Raw genomic sequence first — 24,678 nt, forward strand, 5'->3', positions numbered from 1 at the left:
AGCCTAATCTGCATCTGTGTATCCAAACACCTGTACATCTGTACCTGCCTCATAGCAAAGTCCATTATGTAATGTGGACTTCACATATCCCAATATGCATCTAACTACATCCAAATGTGGCTTTCTAGGTACTTGCATAAACTGACTCACAAGACCAACAACGTAGCTCAAGTCTGGCCTTGTAATGGTCATATAGATCAAACTCCCCACTATTCTCCTGAACATAGTAGGGTCTCCTATCTCATCACACTCAACTTTACATTCTGCTCCAACGGGACTGAAAGTGGTTTGCATGCTATCATACCATACTTGGACAACATATCCAAGCCATACTGTCTTTGGGACAGCCATATACCATCATCACATCTGATCATTTCAATGCCAAGGAAGTACCTTAGCTCACCTAAATCCTTCATCTCAAACTTCTTCTTCAAAAAATCCTTGACTTCAGCAATCCCACTATCACTATCACGTGTAATAATCAAATCATCCACATAGATGACTATGATGACCAAACCTGCATCTCCCTTTCTCACATAAAGTGAGTGATCAACATCAGAAACATAAAAGCCAATATTGACAAGATACTCTCTGATCTTGTCAGACCATGCTCTAGGTGCTTGCTTGAGCCCATAGAGCACCTTCTTCAACCTGTACACATACGTGGGATGCTCTAAATCTTCATAACCTACTGGCTGATCCATATACACTTCTTCTTGTAAATTACCATGTAAGAAGGCATTCTTCACATCCATTTGCTGCAACCTCCAACCTTTGGCTGCTGCCAAAGCAATCACACATCTAACAGTTGCCATCCTAGCAACTGGACTAAAGGTTTCTTCATAATCTATGCCATATGTCTGGGCATAGCCTTTTGCAACCAGCCTAGCTTTGTACCTACTAATAGAACCATCTGCATTGTGCTTAATCTTATAAACCCACTTACATCCAATATCTTTCTTGCCCTTTGGCAATGATACTAGATCCCAAGTCTTATTGGCCTCTAATGCAGCCATCTCCTCATCCATTGCTGCATCCCAATGAGCATGACCAACAACCTCCTCAAAACATGTGGGATCAACATCCACAACTAGTTTCACCATATAAGCATAATGGTGAGTTGCATAACCTTCAAAACCAAATCTTTTAACAGGGTATCTGACCCTGCTAGATTTGCGTACCACCGGATCACTCAATGGAGTCTTTACATTACTATGAGCTCTTTGTACACCTGGTGTCCTGACAGAAGGAATACCAAGCTCATCATCCAAGCTCTGTGAGCCACTGGAGTCTCCATCAAGAACTGCATCAATGCCATCTGACACTTTATTCTTTCCTTTGTCTTTACCTATAGTGCTACTAGATGCACCTGAAGATGTAGAGGTACTCCTTAGCCTCCCAGACCAAGGACTACTAGATGATGTCTCTGGCCCACTAAGAGTCCATGATTCTTGCTTTTCAGCCTACACATGAGTGTCATGATTATCATCATCATCCAATGCATCACCACTAGATGCATACCAACTGCTCATTTCATCAAAGATGACATCCCTGCTCACTCTGAACTTACATGTGACAGGGTTATAACAGCGATACCCTTTCTGCTCTAAAGAGTATCCAATAAAAACACTTTTTTCTGCCTTTGGATCAAGCTTCTTCCATAGCTCATCTGGCACATGAACGTATGTAACACAACCAAATACCTTTAAGTGCGATACATCAGGCTTCTTGCCAGTAAAGCATTCTTCAGGAGTCATCCAATGAACTGTAGCTGTGGGAGTTCTGTTTATAATATAAACAGCAGTATGAACAGCCTCAGACCAAAAATGCTTAGGCATATTCTTTTCAGCCATCAAGGCATGTGCAACTTCTGCAATATGCATGTTTTTCCTTTCTGCAACCCCATTTTGCTGTGGGGTATACCTGCATGTGAACTGTCTCTTTATCCCATGAGACCTTAAAAAATCACTAAACTCATTCGAGAGGTACTCTCCCCCTCCATCTGACCTCAAGCACTTTACTTTCAAGCCTATTTCTCTTTCAACTGCAGCCTTGAAAGTTCTAAAGTACTCAAACGCTTCACTCTTTTCCTTCATAAAATATACCCACAGCTTTCTAGAACAATCATTAATGAATGTGACAAAGTATGAACTACCTCCAAGAGATACATTTTGTGCAGGCCCCCAAATGTCTGTATGTACAACATCAAGGATATTTCTGCTTACATCTCTATCATGTGATGGGTTGTCTTGCATGCTTACCAAACTGACATGCTTTGCATACCTTATGAAATTCTGCAACTCTAAATGTAGGCAAACATGTAACCAACCCTTTGGACTGCATTAATTTCAGCCTTTGTACATTTGCATATCCAAGGCGTTTGTGCCAAATTTCAATATCTGCAACAACACCTTTTCCTTTAGCATACATAGCAGCATTCATAGTAGGAATTTCACCATCCAGAGTAAACATACGTCCAACTCTACTTCCCTTTGCTACCAACCTGCACTTGTCATTGAAGTCTTCTACAAAGCAGCCCTTTGTATTAAATCCGACTTGCAGCCCTTGCTCTACCATTTGACCGACTGACACCAAGTTCTTTGTAATAGATGGCACATGTAATACATCTGAAAGACTCTTTGACTTACCATCATGCAAGGACAAGGGAACTTTTCCAATGTGTGAAATTGGGTGGCATGAATCATCACCCATCTGCACATAACCTGCATTTTGCAAATCCAGCATCTCTCCAAACCATTCTGCATGGCTGGTCATATGATCAGATGCACATGAATCAACATACCAAACATCATCATGTGTTCCTTTCCTATAACAACATTCAGCATATGTTGCATAACAAACATACGTTTATTTTTGTCTTCATTTTGTCATGAAGACGATGCATAGTTTCCTTGCTGCAACTTGCCACTGTGAATATCATCTTTCTTAGCATAACATTGGGCTGCAATATGATATGTTTTGCCACAGTAGTGACACACAATACCAGAGTTGCTAGAACCTCTGTTCTGCCATCCACCTCTTCCTCTAAAGCTCCCTCTGCCTCAAAATTTACCATGACCTCCTGAAACCTGCATATCACCAAATTGCTGATTTAATCTGTTTTGTTGGTTGTCACTACCACGTCCTATACCACGGCCTCTTGAAGAGAACCTGCTACGTCTCCTTCTTGAACTGGAGTAGAAAGCTTGGACCTGTTCACCACTTTTTTCAGATGTCTCACTCTGCATGTTGATCTCTTCAGTGATCATAAGGGAGACCAACTCATCGAAATCTAGAAATGGCTTTCTAACATATACGGAAGTTACAAAAGACTTCCAAGCCTTTTCATTGTTAAGTCCACCCAAGGTAGACAACACCAAATCATCATCATCGGGCATTGCATCAATCGTTGCCAAGGCATCCGCAATGATCCTTACCTTCAGTGCATACTCATTGATAGACATTTTCCCTTTCTTCAATGTATTCAACTCTTGCTTGAGTTGAATCTTTCGTGCCTTTGTATTTACGGAAAACATACTTTCAAGTATGGTCCACGTTGTATATGAATTCTCGGCATTTCTAATATGTCCCAGCATATTATTGTCAATCACTCCAGACAGCCAATACATGACCTTCTTGTCTTTTGCATTCCATTCCTTCCGTGCCTTTGTCTCTTCTGCAGTTGGAGGATCACTCACCTCCGGCTCCTTTTCTTCACCTAAAACAAACTCATAGAGGCCTTTTCCAATAAGGAAGTTCGTGACACGAAACTTCCATGAAGGGTAGTTGTTCTTATCGAGTTTCTCAATGATGGGGCTTCCACTGTTCTCTGCCATTATAACAAAACTAATACTAAACATCAAGCAAATCTTCTGCAACCCTCGACCTGTAGTGCACAGTAATACACCAGACAGCCTTTTTCACTGTCTGCTCAACAATACATGTAATCTGCAACCTGTTTGTAGATAAACCTTATGTTTGCTTCCTGCAAACACCTCAAGAATTACAGATTCACAATCTGTAACCTGTACACCCACTTTCGGTCAAAACAGTTGAAATCACAGTGTATCTTGAAACTGTTGTCTGCAACCTTGCGGCTCTAAAACGGGGCTTGAAACGGCCTCAAATGCCCTTTCTAGATCTTCTTAAGGACTATGTATCCCCTCTACAATTGAGGTCAACTTTTTAGAAGCCAAAGGGATGTCAATAAATTGACTGCTTATTACGCATTCTCTATTTTTTTTAAATATGCCAATAAATTAATGACTCACTTTTCTTTATGTAAGGTGTCCACTAGTATCATCCAGGACACGTCTGAGCAGTCCATCGGAAAGGATGTCTAGAAAACTCCGCCCGGCACTCCCATGGAATGTTACGGGTTTTGCGATCTAGGTCTTCCCGCGTCTGCCACGTAGCGGAAGTATCCTGGCCGTTCCCACTTAGGATAGATCGAAATTAGGGTTTTCCTTATTGGTCATTAGCTAACAACAACTAACGTCAGACCCAAGCGAACTACTTTACGCAGAAACGCCAGGTCCGAAGCGAATTCATACTGCACTTGGTTCAAGGAGAATGGGAAACGAGAGGGATGCAAGGCTCAACTTCTCTGCCATAAGGCATAGTCCCATTCCGTTCCCCTAAAACAGCGTAAATCGGGTAAGACGTAATTCTAGGTCATCGCTCTCGTTATTCGTTTTGATGATCATCTCGCTGTTCTTTGAGATTTTTGAGAAAAGTTCCCGGCTAACCCGGACCACCCAACCGTAGGACGGACCCATGGTCCATCCTCCGCACTTTCCTCGGTTTGTTTTAGTTATGTAATTATCTAACACATTAATTTGACATATAACAATCAGCTTCTTTAATTAATCCTGTTAAGCACTGGTTCCTTCACGTAATCTTATCACGTGACATAGAAAAACAATATCAAGAAAGTTCTTTTTTTTAACATTTCATCATTTTATCTTTGAAATACAAGGAGTTCCGCCTGTAGGCTTGTCCATAATCCGCCGAGGGCTATCCAGTAATCCCCAGGGATCACTATTCCAAGCTTCCGCCCGTAAACTAGTATGCGGGCCTCGAGATCCAATCCCGAGTCACGTTAGCCTCTTGTGCAGGATCCGGAAGGCGAGGGATTTACGGCCAGAGCCCCCCCTGGCACCCAAGCGTCCACCTACTCCAAGTAGAGCTCAACGGAGAGACCTCTCACGGCAGGTTCGGTCCACGTTCCCGGCGCGGTGAACAACCCCCTAGGTTAGGGTTAGGCAGGTAGTCGAGGGTAATCGAAACTGCCTCTTCCTTCAGCATGTTTAGATTGGTTTGGATATCTTTTGGAAGGTAATATTAATCGTCTTGTCACAGTTTTGCTATCCTTGTGACAATTTACTTTTCAGTCAATACAGTTCAATTTAAACTTCCTTTTTCCTTGCAGATGAACTCATGCCGAATAACAAACATTTCCCTTGCTAAGATGTGCAATTAGCAATGATAACTTCCTAGTAATTTGAGCAACGAAAGAAACCTTTCATGAATTTTATCATTTACAATGATTCGTTGCGAAATGAATAAGACTAATGGTGCAAGATATAATTTCTATACCTTTAGGATTTAACTAAAATATACTACTATAGTAAATGGATAATCTTGCTCGTAATTTATAATGCTTGATGCAATTCGAAGGAAACTAAGTTCTATACATTATCATTCATTCAAATAAGCTAAAATCCTTCATTACAAATAACTCGGACAAATATATCCTATCCCTAACAATTTCTCTTTGCATGATCGACTTAAAACCGAATTAAAGCCAAGAAGAAAAACCTGGTTTTGGGGTGAGATATCCACATGGATACCGGGAGATGACCCTCCCGCGGCTACGCCTTGGACTTTCTTAGGAGGCATCGCAATTGTAGTTTTTTGAACGTGGAAGCAGCTCTACAACTCCTCCTAGGAATTCCACCGTCGCTTCCTTGCACCGCTTGTCGATAGTAGTTTTTGGAAGGCTCCCTTCTTGGAAGTCAGGGAAATTCGAAAGGGTGTTTCAGAGTCTTCTACGATTAAGACCCATTGAAGCCATGGGGAAGGCTTAATGGTCTTTTAATGACTCGCTCAAATGAGGAACAAAAAGGGATGGGAAAAAACACAAGGTGCGGGAGAGAACTCTAAGGGAATATAGTAACCATAAAGGTTATAAGTAAGGACGAAGGACCCTTAGGTCAACTTGGAGAAAAGGGTTCTCAATACACCACAAGGGGAGGGTTAGAGAAGGTTTAAACACGGGGGGAACAAAAAAACAAAAAGGTGATTCCAATATCCACGCAAAAAGGGGGTCTAAGGGTTTATAGAACACAGAGGGTGAAAAAGACCTTTGAGGCCTTAGTTTTTCCAGAGGAAAAAGGGGTCTTATAAGGTTAAAAAAATCAGGGGTTAATAATCCCAAAAGAAGGGCTTAAGGGTTTAACACGGGGGGTTCCAAAATGCCATGTAAGGGGTGTTAGCACGAGGGTGAAAAGGGGGGGGTTAGGAGGATTTTAAACCCGGGGGAAAAATTTTGATGAGGCAACAACAAGGGGGATGAAAGGGGGCTTAAGGGAATAAAACGGGAGGGGGATAATAAGGCATAGGAAGGGGGGCTAAGAAGGCCCCCCCTTTGGAAGCTTTTGACTTCCAAAAGATTACGTGGGGGGGGGGGGGGGGGGGGGTGTGAGAGCCGTCTATCAATGGTGGAAAGGAAGGCAGCGGCTCCCTATGGCTGATCGACACTCCAGTCCTCGTCCACAGCACAGCAATGAGGCAGCCCTCCCTCCTTACGGTAGCGGCACGGCACGGCGTTATGGCGGCGGTTCACTCTCTCCTTCTGTCCCTTCACGGCAGGTGCTGGTGTCATTTGGCAGCAGCAAATAAAGGTTTAGACTAGGTCAAGTATGCATGGTTTATTAAAACCATGGTTGGTGAATACCATGATCACTTTCCACCTTTATCCACCTACCAATAGCAACTATTGTAATCCTATAAAAGGCACTCATCCCCACACTCATTCCATTAGTTATTATCATTCAGTTGTGTTCAAAGATGGGAGAGAGAGACAGGGAATACTTCATATCCATGAGCCTTCAGGCTCTCATTGTGTTTTCTTCATTATTCAAGAACTAACTGAGAAGCACACAATACAATGTAAAAGTAAACTAGACTAGGTGTAGACCTAACTGACTAACTCTAGTCAGGTCACTGACTAACACACACCCGACTTATTCAATGTAGTCATATGGAGACAGCTGTACACACACACTAGCTGTCATAGATGTCGGTCACTCATAAAGACAAACTGAAGTGAGCTTGACTTCTAACACTCCCCCTCAAGCTCAAAACAAAACTCAAATCATCTGCATCACTCCAAGTAGCTGTCTAAAGTGAATGAACTTATCTTTACCAAGTGATTTGGTAAAGATGTCTGCTACCTGGTCTTCAGTCTTCACATGCTCCAAGTCAATCTGATCTGCTAAAACATTTCCCTGATGAAATGGTAGTGAACCTCAATGTGTTTCGATCTTGCATGATAAACATGATTGCTTGCTAACATGACACTACTTAAATTGTCACAGTACAGCCTTACTTTGCTGTCCAAGTGTACTCCCAAGTCATTCAACAACTTCTGTAACCACATAGCTTCACAGGCCACTAAGGCTGCACCACGATACTCTGCTTCCGTACCAGACAGTGCAACTATAGGCTGTTTCTTACTCTGCCACAACTGATCATGCTGCTACCCAATCCAAATGCATAGCCACTGGTTGACCTCCTGTCATAAGTGCAACCAGCCCAGTCAGCATCAGTATACCCCATCAAGTCAAGGGGTTTCCCATATACATAAAATAGCCCATGATCTATGGTACTCTTTACATATCTCAGAATTCTCCTGACTGCAACCAAGTGTGGTTTGTGAGGCTTCTGCATGAACTGACTGATCAACCCCACAGCATAACTCAAGTCAGGTCTAGTGATCGTGAGATAGATCAAGCTGCCTACCATCTGTCTGTACATGGTAACATTCTCAATCTCTGTCCCAACATCAATCTGCAGCTTGACATTCTGCTCTAAAGGCGTATCCATAGGCTTGCAATCAACCATACCATATTTCTGTAACATGTCCTGAGCATACTGCTTCTGTAGCAGCCATATGCCTTGAGGTGTAGAGACAACCTCAATCCCCAAAAAATATTTCAGCTCTCCTAGGTCCTTGACCTTAAACTCAGCCTGTAAACATGTCTTTACTTCAGCAATCCCGCTTTCATCATCTCCTGTAATGATCAAGTCATCAACATAGGCAACTAGGAATACATAGCCACAATCTGTCTTCTTCACAAACAAACTATGATCAGCATCACCCAATCGGGGACCATGTTGCTGTAAATAACTGCTGATGTGAGCATTCCATGCTCTGGGTGCCTGTTTCAGTCCATATAATGCCTTTTTCAGCCGGCATACATGTGTTGGAAATTCTGGATGCACATAGCCTTCAGGGTGTTCCATGTAAACTTCTTCCTATAACTCTCCATTCAGAAAGGCATTCTTTACATCCATTTGCCATAGTTTCCAGCCTCTAGCTGCTGCCAAAACAGTCACAGTTCTAACTGTAGCCATCTTTGCTACAGGGCTGAAAGTCTCCTCATAATCAAGACCATACTACTGCACATACCCTTTTGCAACCAGCCTGGCCTTGTATCTTTCCAATGATCCATCTGATTTACATTTTACCTTATACACCCACTTGCAGGCAATAGGTGTTTTGCCCTCAGGAAACTGTACCAAATCCCATGTGCCATTTTCAGCCAAAACTAAATATTCCTCATCCATAGCAGCACTCCAATCCTCATCTGCAACTACCTCATCAAACTTACTTGGTTCTCTAAAACTTGTTACTTTCGTCATAGAAGCATAATGACAGGCTGAATATCCAGTGTAAGTGTACCTATCAACAGGTCATCTGACCCTCTCTGATCTCCTGAGCTGTGGCTCACTGTGAGCTTGCCTCTCATGAGGCGGCACATAACAACTCTGCCTAGCACCTGGCATCATAACAGATGGAATCCCCAATTCACTGTCTAAGCTGTCACTGCTAGATGACTCATAACCTACAGTGAGTGGACCTGTTACATCTTCAAAAACCTTTTCTTTTCCCTTATCTATTCTCCCCCTCACTGACATATCCGTGTCAGTGGATGCAGTAGTGTGACTGCGCAATCATCATGTCCAAGGACTCATTGTAGATGATACATCACCTGTTTGACCACTCATGGAAGTACTCTCTACAGGAGTATTTTCAGCACGACTCATATTGGGTGAGCCATCAGTAGGCACTGCAACAGGATTCCCATACCAGGATGCTAACTCATCAAATACCACATCTCTACTTATGAGTGTCTCATGTGTAGAAGGTACATAACACATAAGCTTTCCATTCCTGTGGATATCCCACAAACACACTCTTCACTGCCTTGGGGAACTCTTCTCATCCGGTATATGCACATATGCAATGCTGCCAAATACCTTCAAGCGCAAAATATCAGATTTATGACTATACAGCCTCTCATATGGAGTGACATCATGAATCCCTACTGTAGGGGGTTTGATTCAGCACATAGACAACAGTCATCACTGCTTCAGCCCAATAACCATTTGGAAAACATTTCTCATTCAGCATAGCTCTAGCTGATTCCATCAGGACCCTGTTTTTCCTCTCTGCAACACCGTTTTGCTGCATTGTATAGCTACATGTGAGATGTCTTCTGATCCCATATTTAGCAAGATACCTGTCAAAGTAATTAGAGACATATGAAGTCTTTGAATGCATCAAACACATCATCTTTATGCTTCAAAATATAAAGCCAAGTGTACCTGCTAAAATCATCAATAAATGACACATAATACCGTGCACCTCCAAAAGAAGCATTATGTGAAGGACCCCAGACATCAGAGTGCACCAACTGTAAAGGCCTAGTGCTGTTTTTTACATGTCTCATGAAAGGAAACCGTGCATGCTTCCCAAACTGACATGCAAGGCATACATGACCAAAGTCATTATACTTGAATTTGGGTAATCCAAGTACTACTTCCTTCTACTGCATAGATTTCATTTTTTGTACATTGACATGTCCAATTTGCTTGTGCCAAATCTCTACATCCCGAATGGCACTCTGATCATGAGCAAACATGGCTGCCTTAAGTCCTGAATGGTCGCATCCAATGTAAACATCCTGCCATCCCTTCTACCCTTGGAAATTAACTTGCAGCCATTTCCATACTCCTCAATGAAACATCCATCTTTGTTAAATCTCACTTGCAGATTCTGTTCTGCCATTTGACCCACAGACAAAAGATTCTTTATTATGGTCGGTACATGTAATACATCATGCAGGCCTTTCTTCTTGCCATCAGGCATCATGAGAGGAACAATCCCTTTATGCTTTATGTCATGTTGGGTGTCATCCCCAGTACATACATGACCATGTGTACCTGTAACCATCTCATCAAAGCACTCTCCATGCGGTGTCATGTGGTTTGACGCTCCAGGGTCAATGTACCATCTATCATCTCTATTATGTCTCGATGCATTTTTGGATACATGTTGCATGGAAAAGAGTCTATCAACTTGCTCATCATGAGCACCACTGGAAGATACATAGTGCCCATGCTGTCTGCCCTTTGCCTTCATATCTCCCTGCTTCTTGTAGCAATCCTTTGCAATGTGCCCATACCTGCCGCAATAATGGCAATCCTTGTCCTTGTTGGACAGATCAGATGACTGCCATGAACCAGATCCACCACCTCTACTGCGAGGTGATCTCCCCCTGCCTCTAAACCCGCCAGATCCATGCTGGCCTTGTGTATTTGCACCATGTCAATTACCCTGCTGCTGCGGCTGTCCATAAGCATTACGAGTGTCACCACGACCTCGAAATGAACCACGACCTCTAAATCCTCTGCCATGCTGGCTAGAGTATAACACAATGTCTCTATTCTGAGATGCACTGGAACCTGTATTCAAACCAAGTTTGACCTCCTCATGCAGCAACAAAGTAACTAGCTCTTCCCAGGTAGGGGGCTCTTCTCTAACAAAAATGGATGTGTCAAAAGCTTTGCACTCTTTCCCTAATCCATTCAAGGCAACAACAATCATATCATCTTCTGATACACTTGAGCCAATGGTAGCAAGTTGATCAGCTATGGTCTTAATCTCCGTGGTATACACCTGGATGCTCCTGCCATTCCTAGACATGTTGTTGAATTGCTGTTTCAACTGGATCTTTCGTGCATGTGTCATGGTTCCATAATTTTTCATCAGTATGTCCCAAGCATCCTTCAAAGTCTCACATCCAGTGATTTGAATTACCATAGCATCAGATATACATAGAGAAAACCAATGCAGCACCTTGCATGCTCTCTCATTCCATAGCCTATGAGCTCTTTTCTGTTCATTAGTTGAATTCGTTGCAGGCAACTCACGAGCAGCCTCATCTCCTATACATAGATCCCAATAACCCCTGCCAACTAGAAAGTTCTTCATTCTAAATTTCCATAATGCAAAGTTCTTGTTGTCTAACTTCTCTCCAACTATCTGAGTGATATTATCAATCCCATGTGCATTAGCCATGATGCAATAGACTATGTCTGCCAGATGCTTGACTACCTGCAAGCCAACAAGTATGACTGACCAAGTTCAGTCCTTAACTGTTTATGACAGTTTTTTGCAATTAATTGCAGTAAAAAAACAGGGTATTTTAGCCCAATGAGAGCCCAAAATAGTCCACAAACAAGTGGTCTAACCCATAGGTATAGAAGTCAATACATATACTTTGTAGTTGCTTCAGCTTAAACTCCTGCAACCTCGTTGCCAGGGTAATTACATGCAGTGTGAAAACTGTAAACTATGAGTAACCAGCAGCAATTTCAAGGCCAAAATCAATGTGTATACATGTCATACATGTCCCAAAAACTCCATCTTGAAAAATGAGACAACGGAAGAAATGGAAGGCACGCAAAAGTGAATGAAATTATTCAAAGAGAGAGTCATAATATATATAGATAAGAGAGAAACATCATCGATGACTCCATGATTCTCTCCTCTAATTTCTCCATGATTCTCTCCTAGATTCTAACCTACACACACATGGGCATACTGCCTTACATCATAGATTAGGCTCACACTCTTAAGCACACATCTAGTCCTATGTTCACCATGTGAACTGACGCTATCCCCCTTTACATTTAGTCTTCTTGAGTTTGATTTACCAACACCCCCTCTCAAACTCAAGATGTACAATAGTTTAGGCATGACGTGACTTGGTCATCCATGACCAATGCAGGGACGTGGTTTCTCAGTGTTGTGGAAGGTGTAGGAGACTTGGGTCAGAGGTTTAGCCATGACTTATAATGAGTTTACCTTTGGAATTGGTATACAATATCAAGACGAGGTTAATGTGCCAGGGTTACATCTTTATTCAAAATAAACGGTCATCAAACAAAGTTGAAGGAGTTTTAGAGGCCCCCTTCTTCTTCACTTCCATGCTGAGATTCTTGTGTTCTTCATCTTGATGCTCTTGGTCTTCTTCTTCATCATGCTCTTCTTTGTCGGTGATGCTCATGAGATAGGCTCTTTGTGCTTTCTTCATCGAAAAACAGTCCCTCTCTTTGTGGCCCGGCTTGTGGCAAAAATCACAAATGATGGTGTCATTGTACTTGTATTTCCCTTTGCCAGAAAATCCCCTGTGGTAAAGTACTTCCTCTCTTGTAGATGATCTTGTAGTAGCAGGTGGAGATTCTTGCTTGAATTTATTTTTCTTCTCCTCCTCAAGCAAAGAAGCTTCTATTTCCACTAGCCGTGGATCGGGCATATTGGTGAGGGTTGTTACAACATTGTCATATTCAGGACTAGGAAGGGATTTAAGTAATACACCAATTGAGATATCTTCATCAATGCGTAAATCAATACCGGCAAGTTGAGTAAGGAGACTTTTCATGTAATTCAAATGAGAAGCAAGTGAGGTTTGAGGCTTCATTTCAAGATGGAAAAACTCAACTAGAAGTCCAAACTTGGAACTGTTTGACTTGGATCCAAAGAGAGTATTTAAAACATCCCAGGTGTCCTTGGCATTGTTGCATTCATCCACATGATGGATGTAGATATCATCCAACTCTAGCTTTATTATGGCTTGTGCTTTGTCGTCGCGAACTTCCCATGCAGTGGCTTGAGCAAGATCTCGAGGCTTCTTCTCCTTTCCATTTGCAATATTCCATAAACTTTTCTTCATAAGGACCAACTTGATCCTAGTTTGCCATGTATGAAATGAAGTTCCAGAGAACTTGAAGCTTAAGTCATTATCTTTCAAAGGCATCTTGATAAAAAAAATAGTAATTAAATACTTTTCAAATACAATGATGCCTGAAGAGAGGGTCCTCTGCTAAACCACACTAGTAAGGAGTGTGGAGGAAGTCGGCCATATCTGCAACTCTGGAACTTACAGTTTTGGTCTTCAAGGGGTTTCGTCTGCTGAAACACCTATGGGTTGGTTGCTAAAGCACAGCAGCGAGGGAGTAAGACGGAGTGGATGTTGGGCAACACACCGCCATTGGCGATGGTAACGTGGCCTAGCAATTTGCTAAGCTCCTCGTCGTTGCGGACGGTGAGCTGGATGTGGTGGATGCGCGTCTTCTTGTTGTCGCGCGAAGCATTACCGACGACCTCCAGAACCTGAGCTGCTAGATACTCCAGCACTGTCGCAAGATACACCGGGGCACTGGGAATTGCAACCCTGCCTTTGCGCTTCATGAGATAGCCTTCTTGCCTAATGCCTTGAATGATGATGATTCTGTCGTGCTAGCGAGTGTGCAATACTCCGTTCCTACAGAGCGGGCCTATGCCTGGACGAAGGTGCTGCTCAATTTGATCGAGGCTGAGGACGTGTTGGTGCTTGCGGTTGTCTCGAGCACGCATTTCCGGGGCAAGATATCTGTCGATGAACGGCTTATCTTCAGGCTGGAGACCGATTGGGTGTGGACATCAGAAAACAGACACTGCTCCATACCGTATTATCCTTCCGGTAGCCTGGTGGATGGAGTTCCGGCTGTCGTTCTCTCGTGTCACCAGTTGCAGAAGAAAAAAGCAAGGCTGATACTCACATGGCCTGATGTAGGCTCATCTTCCATTGTTGTGCTCGTTTCCGCTCTTCAGCAAAGTCTCCCTGCTGCTTTAGTCATGGATTTCTCCCAAGCTCTCTACTGCTTCACTCATGGATTTCTCTCAAGCTCTGATACCATCTTGAAAAATGAGACAACGAAAGAAATGGAAGGCACGCAAAAGTGAATGAAATTATTCAAAGAGAGAGTCATAATATATATAGATAAGAGAGAAACATCATCGATGACTCCATGATTCTCTCCTCTAATTTCTCCATGATTCTCTCCTAGATTCTAACCTACACACACATGGGCATACTGCCTTACATCATAGATTAGGTCACTCACACTCTTAAGCACACATCTAGTCCTATGTTCACCATGTGAACTGACGCTATCCCCCTTTACATTTAGTCTTCTTGAATTTGATTTACCAACACTCTAGAGTATCTATTAGTACATGTGGCAGTCCAAACATAACCATTCGAGCACAAAGTAGTGCATATCCAGCAAGTACAAGTGACATAAATCTGCTCACAGATTACAAACAACCAATACTCTGGTAACCAAGATGTATTTCAGCTCCAAAAATCTTCAAGACATGTCATACATTCACTTTGAAGTGATAGGTTCAATACATGAGCATTTGGGTAGGCATAGACAACCTGTCTTCATTAATCACTATCAAGGAATACATGACTCTTCATAACCATGACTGTTCATAACCAGCCCAAGCACTGTCAAGGCAATTATTTCAGGTCCAAATTTGAGTATTCAGTAGCATCCAATGCTTTCCACAATCCTCCATACATTCAGCATGCATATGTCAATTCATATAGGTGATAGAAGCTCCAAAGTGACATGTATTGCTTCAGCAAGATACAATGCTTGCTATTCACTATGTATGATAGTTTCCAGCCATTAAAATATTTCCATATCTGAATATTTTAGTCATAAAAAACCAGCTCCAACACATGAGAGCATATACATACGGCCTCCAAGCAAATGTCTACGCCTTGTTGATGCTTTTGGGCATAACCAAGAGCTTCAGTAGCTCAATGATAATCAAATGCAAGCTGTCCTTTCACTTTCCCAATAGTTCAAGACTGTTTCATAGATCTATGTACTCTGTTCCCAGCTCATAACAGAGCTCTAGCACAAGCAATGGCTTCCTGTAGTCTTCAAGTACCTTCAGAAGGTGTAGACAAGCTCCATATCACTTAGTAAATGATGTAGTTGATAGTTTGCAGAGATCTATGATCAACAGTCCAGCAGGCGCAGTCACACTAATTTCCACATCTGTTTTGACAACTGGTCCTCCTCATCATGAGGCTCAATGAGCACTTACATATGCTCAAAGATGCCCACCAAGGCTCCTAGAAAGGCCTCAACCACTGTGATAAAGCATAGAGTCCAAATGAGCAAATGCATACCTTGACAGAGTAATGGCAGCCTATTTTGTTTTCAAAAAACCTTGTTCTTTAGCTTCTTCAAGTCTTCTTGACTCCCTCCTGCTCCAGAGAGCTCAATCTAGCAATGCTCTGATACCATGTTCAAAGATGGGAGAGAGAGACAAGGAATACTTCATATCTATGAGCCTTCAGGCTCTCATTGTGTTTTCTTCATTATTCAAGAACTAATTGAGAAGCACACAATACAATGTAAAAGTAAACTAGACTAGGTGTAGACCTAACTGACTGACTCTAGTCAACACACACCTGACTTATTCAATGTAGTCACATGGAGACCGCTGTACACACACACTAGCTATCACAGATGTCGGTCACTCATAAAGACGAACTGAAGTGAGCTTGACTTCTAACAAGTTGTACTTGCATTATGCTTGGATAATTTTAGTTGTTCTTCTTTGTCAATGCCTTTGTCTCATTATGATTGTCTATTTGATCATCAGTGATCCTCCCATAGCATGCATTCTCAATATTTTAACATGGTGTCAGATCAAGTTTCAAGTTAGTGAGTCATTAGGCCTGGAGCCCCAAGAGGAACACCAAGGAAAAGGGAATTCTCTTGCAAGAAAATCTATCTTGTAACATCAACAAGCTTGTTTATCATGTTTCATATGATCACAATGAAGAAAAGAACACCAGGCACAACAAATCTTCATACAGCATCATGTAGATCTCCCACGGATTTGATAGAATCAACCATATTCTTCAATATCTTCACAAAATCCATCAATATAACAAAGAAAGCAAAGGAATACACCATCTTTGAATGGAAATACATCACATAGTATTCATCTTCAATACATAGTCTTCTCTCTCAATCTCTCATATACAATCACTCTGTTTCAGTAGAATTGGCTATCTCTGACTCTCTCTCTATCAATAATACATCATATCCTCACTACAATCTCTCAAAAATCACTCTCAATAATCCTTCTTAGGTCGTGGATACCCCTCCCAAGAGGTATGTCTGATATGAAGAGTCACCAGAGCCACTACAGTGTCCTTTCATAGCTCACTACCTTCATATTTCCCTCAAATTCCCATTTTTACATACTGTTCCTTTATTGAGGATAGAGTATTTTCCCCTTCTCCACCCTGTCCTTCTCCATCCATTCATGTACCCTCCACATTTCCTATTTATCAATTAACACCCTTCCTTAGTGATTCCCTACAAATTTCTGCCACTCCTTCTTTAAACTTTTCTTCCTTTTATGATTTTTCCTATCCTTCACTTCATCCACTTTTCCTTATTCCACTTCCCTCTCCTAACACTTCTATATCTCAACCACCTCAGTTGGTTAGTGACTATGACAGGTTTGATACTCAGATTTCCAGAAGAAGGGGATGGAGCTCGAATGATTCCCTTATAGGACCTCAGATCAATTGGCCAGTAATTCCAGGAGAATGGACAGCTGCTAGTCAAGCTTATCAGAACTATGTTCATTTTGCTCAGCAGTATTCACAGTCTACAGATTCTTCAGTGCGATTAACTGCTCACTTTGCTTGGTACCTGGCGTATATGCATAGGCACTCTCATAATGATTCCAAGCCTATTCCAAAGTTGTGCATGAATGTCAATGTGAGCATTGATTCCCAGCAGCTGGATATATTGTATTTTCATGCTCTTTGTTTGCCTAGCAGATACCTGGTCCTGTTGGAAAGGATGTGCTGTCTTCAGTTTTTTCAAAATCCTCCCAAAACCTTTGTAGATGAATCCTTGTCTATGGATCATTTCCGACAACATCAATCTTTCAAGAGGGATCATCTTCATTGATACCTTTCCAATGAATGGTGGATGCTTTTTAATGCAAATCTCTCTTTTTGGAGGAGTCATTCAGATGGTTGTGTTGTGTGTAGTGTTTGTGTTGTGAGTTCATTTATGTAAAACGAACGTGGTGGTTTCCTATTGGATTGGATTTTGTGTGCGAGCTACATTTTGGAGAATTGTGGTGATGGGGTCGTGGTTGTAGAGTTGAAGCTGATGCAGAAGAAGAAGAAGAAAACTCTTATATCCTTTATAAAATTGTTGTGATTTTTAGTTTGATAAGAAGTGTTAATGTATAAAGGGTTTTCCTTTCTTTGTATTTTTATATCAGATACAGGTGATAAGTTGGGGTCGTGTTGGATGGATTCTTTTTGAAGCGATATTGAAGATTAAAGTTGAGCTTTTACCTGAACTTGTATTCCCTTTTTCCTGGGTCGCGAGGACGCTTCCTTATTAAGTGTGGGGATATGTTGAGTGTTGAAATGATTTGTTTTTTGGCTGATTTTTGTTGATTTTGAGAGCTGAATGGTTGATTTTATGAGATGATTGATTGGTTTGGAAGTGGTTTGAGAGTGTTTTGGATGATATTGATTGTGTTTTGGAAGTTTATGATGTTTATTAGTGGTTCTGTGATGTTCTGATAGGTTCTGATTGGTTATGTATACCTTCTGTATAGCTTCTGTTTTGTTCTGTTTTGTTCTGATTGTCTTCTGTAAGGAGGGATGGATTATTGATTGATGAAGATTGAGATCTTGTGAAAGTTTATTGAATGGTTTTTTAGAGTTTGGAATGGTTTGAGTATGAGTTATGAGGTTTTGATGACCTTCTGTAACCTTCTGTAGGTCTTCTGTAGAGCCTCTGTTTCTGTTCTGTTCTGTACTGTAAGATATAGATCATATCGGTGAGCCATTTGTTGGTAATATAAGAGGGTAGGAATAGAAGGTCCTAAGAGAGATCTTCTATGATAGGCATCAAAGAAGGTAGAATCAAACGGATTATGTTTTGAAAGATAGGCTAAGAGATCCATCCTCAGTTGATTAGTACTCTGGGCATAGGGAGGAGCTATGTTTTGTCTTTGATTCAAGACCGTAGAATCAATCATGGGATGCCAGGAATTATCATGACAATCAGCCTCTTTGGAGAAGTAACCCTGAAACGTGTCAGCTATGTGCAACTCCAAATGGTTGACATACAAAACAGCTTGTAGAACCACATCCCCCACATACCATGCCATATCCACCTCATCTGGAATTAACAAGTCTCCACGTAGATACATATAGGACATCAACATGGTATCTGTTGTGACAGAATCTTCAAACACCATCCTTACTACCTCTATCAGCAACTCAGCAGACCAAGACCCACTCCATCCATCCTCTGGAAGAGGTAAATCCATCATGGAAAGCTTCATGTAGAAGACCAACTTCTGTAAGTGGTAGTGGACAAAGAGAGAATGGTCTGGTGGAACATATTCCTGAAACTGCTCAAATGTAGACCATAACAAGTCCATTCGGGACTGCAATCTTTCCACTTTATCTTGGAATAGAGGACACAAGGTAGCCTGTCTCTGAAGAGTAGCCAAGTCCTGTTGTGAAAGAGAAGGAATCAAGGGAACATTAGGGCTTGGAGGAACAGAGTGTGACTTTGCCAGTTGATCTTGCAACTGCTTGATTTGGGAGGCTTGGGATGCCACTGTGTCATTAGCAGTCTGTAAAGCTGAAAGTTTGTCATCTAAGAGAGTTTGGAACTCCTGCGCTTCTCTGGACATCCTCTCCTTCTCCTCTGAAAGGCTAGTAACCTCTGATTGAGCCTCTAGTAACTGGATCTTCAAAGAAGAGATCTCATCTCTTTGGGTGGCAATCAGTTGGGTTTGTTGTTCCATTTGCTTAAACAAATTTGCTAGGGTATCCTTAGCAGAAGCTAACTCGGATGTTTCCTTATGCAATTGGTCCTTAGACTGCATGAGTTCTTCATAAAAGGACGCGTACAGCTGTTGAACACAGGCTGTCACTGACAATTCAATGGAACTCTGAATATCTTTACAGAGGAAAGGAATTGCATCTCCTGAGACTAGATTGTTCAGTGAGGGAACTGATATGTCCAATGAACCTTCGCGATGTGCTCTGAACAGGTTATTACAAGTGAGATACCCAGGGAGATCACTGCCAGAGGTAGCAGGAATGGGCATTGAAGGAAGTACTGAAGGAGCTTTATCTGCTACCCGCTTCAAGCGTTTGCACTGGATGACCAGGGGAGGCGGAGAATCATCATCCTCTATGTCAATAGGGTCTGACTCATCTGAAGGTGGAGGAGGAACTAGATCTGATGGAGGAGGTGGAGGCACACTCTTCTGTAAAACGGAATAGGTTAAGAAGGCAGACAAATATGATCCATATGTGACATTGGTAACATTACCCCTGGTGACTTTGACAAAATGTTGATCCATTTTAGTGAGAAGGTAAGTGCTTCAATCAATAGCACCTCCTTTCAACACCATCTTGGAAGCTGTGAAAAGCTCTTTGGACAAGTACTGGGATGGCGTTTTGGCAGGCATAAACCTGTCCTGGAGAAACTGACAGACCATCTTCCATACGGGATCAGTAATCATGGAAAAGGAAACTCCTGAAGAGTTGATCACCTTCTTAACATCCAGCATTTCCCTTGTTTGCTTTTGCAACAGCTTCAGAATCTCTTCATTAGAGAAAAGCTGACGAGTGGTAACAAAAGGTTCACCTTTGGAGGGAAGAGACAGAGCCTTCCCTAGGCCTCGAGGGATCAAAGTCATAGAAATTCCCTGGACTAGTCCTGTCTTCTTGCTGTAGGAGGCCAGAAACTCATCACATAATGACGGATCCTCGGGAAGCAATGGAAAGGAAGTAGCCACAAAAGCAGCGAGTCCCGCCTTCGTGAGAGGCTCAAATGTGAGTAGGGAAGAGTAATCCCTACTAACTAGTGGGACATACTGGATAGGAGGAGGAGCGTGAGAAGGCGCCATTCAGATGGTTACACACACACCACAAACACAGACAATCAAGGAGAATGCCTGCAAAGCAACAGACAAAAAAACCAAGGATAAGAGAACAACCAAAACAATAAAACGTGACTCGACCAACTAACCCCAAGCAAACCACAGCCTAGAAAAAATTCGACATGACCTTGAGACATATGCGACCGAAAGCTTCATGCTATGCATCAGACAAACACCCAGAACCCCGTATCAGGAATAAAAGAAAAAAAACTACACACCGTACCCTTAACCGTAACAAAGACAGTAAACCAAAACATCACCACAACCTACACACATCAAGACCACAACGTTGATAAACCAGTGTTTGACCATGGAAATAACTCTAATGACTGCGCATACCCATCCCACGAAACCGGGTTTATTAAAAAGGGGAATGTAAGTGCAGTGAGGGGAAAATTAATTTAATGAAGGGTTTATTTTAATAAATTATTAAGAATGGGTGAATTTTTATTAAGTGATAAACCTTAGCAAGAAAACGGCAGTTCCTTCTTATAAATTAAATTACCAATTATTAGGTGAAAACGGTGCTTTAATTCGAATCCCGGACTTCGATACCCAGACTGGGTCTCTAAATGCAAGTTCATTGATTACAAATTAAGGTGATGTGGAGCGCTTTTTTGCCAGCGCGTGCTCTTGTGACGGCTGGTTCATTTTAATTAAAAATTATTAAAGTGCCTCTTTAGCGCACTTAGCACGTGCTAAGTGAACGACGGGTTTATTTTAATTAAAAAGATATGGTGTATTTAGCTCGAATGCGCGTGCCATGGTGGTGTTTAGGTTTCATTTATGTTAATTATTTGGGTGTTTGTTTGTGTGTTTTCTTTTCGTGGTTGTTTTTTGTTTTTATATTAACCGTGGGTTTTGGGGGAGCTGAAAAAATAACAATTAAAAGGGAAAATACCTGGTAGTGGGTGTATGGAAATGCAAAGAATGCGCTCTCCTCAATAAAAAAATATTTGGATTTTTTCTAGACATTTAGTTGGGGTGTGGGATGAAAAAGGTTTTATTTATTTATTTTTTTAATTTTCAAGGAATTTAGGTGTGAAAGGAAAGATTATGACAGCTGAGAAAAATATGCCAAAGATAAATAAAAATATTAAAGAAAGTGATAGGAATTTTTTAGAAATTAATTTGGAATTTTAAAGCATTTTTAATGAATTTTTATCATATTTTGGGTATTTTGAAAGATTTTGGAATTTTAAAATGGGCAGAAATATTTTGTTCTGAAATTTACAAGTTTAGAAAAATATGGCCATGGGTTGCAAAAATAAAAGAAAATTTTCCGAGATTTTTCTGTAATTGTTTCAGAATTTTAAGTGTTTTTTAATGATTTGTTTTGTATTTTTCAGTGTTTTTTTTTTGTTTTTTTTGTATTTATTTATTTGAAAAGGGTTTGCGGGTGTGTGAATTAAAAAACTGGGAAAATACCCAGCGATAGGCTGTGTGGCAGAGCTGCGTGTCAGCAACCAACGATCAAAGTCCCGCAGCCGCGCAGGATCAATCGCACGATCAACCGCAAGCTCCCACACGCGTGTACATACCCGCGTGCATATCAAAGGACGGAAAAGAGTAGTTGCGCGGGTAGGGGGAACAGCGGCGGGCTGAGGAAGGGGGATGGTGGGTTCGGCTGGTGGGGTTTCTACGCGGGAACAGGGGTTTGGGAAGGGGTACGGCGGAGGTGGGTGTATGTGTGATTCGGGGTGGGAGAAAGGGGAACGTATGTGGGACGGGGGGCTTGCAGAGGGTAGTGTGGTGGGTGTGTGCAAAGGTGGGGGGAAAGGGGGCCTGGTTAGGGGTGGTGGGGAGTGTGTGGGTATGGGGTGTGAAGGGGGGCTCGTATGGAGTGGGGGAGGTTGTGTGTGCTGGGGGTAGGAACAGGGATTAGTGGGGGGGGTGGGGGAAGTTGTGTGTGCTGGGGGAATGGGGATTAGGTGGGAGAGTGTGCTGAGTGGTGTGGGTGGGTGTGAATGGGAACTGGGGGAGTGGGGGAGGTGGGTTTGCTGGGGGTAGGAACAGGGATTAGTGGGGGGGTAGGTTATGGGGGGTGTGAAGGGGGGTTAGTGGGGGGGTAGGTTATGGGGGTGGTGAAGGGGGATACGTGGCAGGGCGGGAGAGGAAGAAGGGCGCTGCAACGGGCGTAGGGCGGGCGACTCCAACGGTGAATGAGCGCTCCGACACGGCAGCGAGGCGGCCCGGGCAGAGCACGAGGTGACGTGTGGCAGCGATGGCGACAGGAGGCGACACACAGGCGCTGCGACACAGGCGACGGCGGCTCGGGCAGAGCACGAGGTGACGTGTGGCTGCGATGGCGACCGACGACGAGGCGTAGGGCGGCGTTGAGGGCCACAAGGCGGCCGCTGCAAGGCTGGTCGGGGAGGGAGGACGAGGGCAGGAGGGAGAGGAAGGAGGGGAAGGAGAGGGGAGGAAGGAGGAGAGAAGGAGGAGAGAAGGAATGGCGGGGAGGAAGAAGGGAGAAGAAGGAAGAGAAGAGGAAGGGAAAGAGAGGGGAAGAGGAGGAGGTGGAGAAGAATAGGGAGGGAAGAAGAAGAGAAAGAGAGGGAGGTGGAGTTGGAGGGAGGTGGGGGTGGAGATGAAGGTAGGGAGGGTGGAGATGGAGGCACGCAGCAGGAGCAGCGGGAGAGGGAGAGAGGGGAGGGGAGGCAGTTAGGATTGGGGAGGGGTCGGGGGAGGGAGGGAGATAGAGAAGGCCATGAGGGGGGGTGGAAAGGGATATGGGCGGGGTCCATAGGGGGGGTGCCCAGGGGTTGGGAATGGGTGGGGTGCCCAGGGGGTGGGAAGGGGGGTAGGGTAGGAAGATGGGCAGGGGCCCAAAGGGGGAAAATGGACGGGGGGTCCCATAAAGAAGAGGCGTAACCCCCCCCGTCCCGCGCGTGTGCGCGGGGCAGGGTAAAAAAATTTGCCGTGACGGGAATGAAAGGGCGCCCCGATATGGGGACAAGACACGCGGATGCAACCGGGGCGCGTTAAGACGTGTAAAATTGAAAAAGGGCGCGTTCACGCGCAGAACGGGACGCGTAAAAACTCATAAAAATAAAGAAAAATTAATAACTCCCAATCCGGACGTCAAAACGAAATAGCGTAAAAACAAAAAGTGGGAAGGACGGCAGGAGGAAGACAGGGAAAATATGTGACGGAGGTTCCGGGAGGGGTAAAGGGCGGTCACGTGCAAAAAACACAAAAAACGGACCAAAAAACGCAATTAAAAATTAATATCGGAAGATCCGTGCATCGGAACAAAGTGCACGAAAAAGGAGAACTGTGTAGAAAGACGTGCCCGACAATGCTATCACATCAAAACATAGTTCCAACGGAGATAAGACGCGTTCACGTGGGAAAAATCCAAAAAACAAACCCGAAAATGGGATCGAAAATTAATATTGGACGAACCGTTCGCCGGAATGACAGGCAATAAGAAGGAAAAATGTCCGCAGGAAGGGATGGCACAGGGTTGTCACGTTAAAACGTAGTTCTGGTGGAAGTAGGAGGGGTTCACATGCAAAAAACACCAAAAATACGCCCGAAAACTCATTTAAAAATTAATAAATAAAAATTCAGAATTCGAAAGAGGGGGGAGGAAAAAGGTGGGGGAAGACACAGGGGACACGGCTGTCAAATCAAATTGGAATTCCGATGCAAATAGGGCAGGTTCACATGGAAAAATGTTAAAAAGAAGCACAAAAAAGTTTTAAAAACCCGGAAAAATAATATTGGACAAACCGTGTATTGGAAGGACTCAGAATAAAAAGTAAAAATGTTAGGGGAAAAGTGGTTGTCAGGGCTATGACATCAGATCACGGTTCCGAAGCAAGAAAAGCGCGTTCATATGGAAAATCGGCTAATTTGCACAAAATGCTTCAAAAATTAATAACTCGAAAACCGTGCACCGGAACAAGGGTAGGTAAAAAGGAAAAATGGTCAGTTCAAAGGAAGGAACAAGGCTATAAGGTTGGATTTGGACTTTGGTGAACGTAGGATGCATTCACATGGCAGGTCCTCAAAATCAGTGAATGAAGGAAAACTGCAAGGGAACAACCCCAAGGGTGGGTGGAACATGAACGGATGGGTGGGAAGGGACCCCATTAGGGTAACAGCAAGGCATGGCATACATGCATGAGCAAGGTAAGGCATATGCAGAGGGGTATGCAATGTAGACGCGCAGGGACGCGTCCCCACACTTAAGACCTTAACAGATAGGGTTAACCGAGCAACAGGGACCTAGGACC

The sequence above is a fragment of the Lygodium microphyllum genome, chromosome 8, assembly GCF_053477565.2.
Source record: "Lygodium microphyllum isolate KBCC chromosome 8, Lygodium_microphyllum_v1.1.10, whole genome shotgun sequence".
In the NCBI taxonomy this organism is placed as follows: domain Eukaryota; kingdom Viridiplantae; phylum Streptophyta; class Polypodiopsida; order Schizaeales; family Lygodiaceae; genus Lygodium; species Lygodium microphyllum.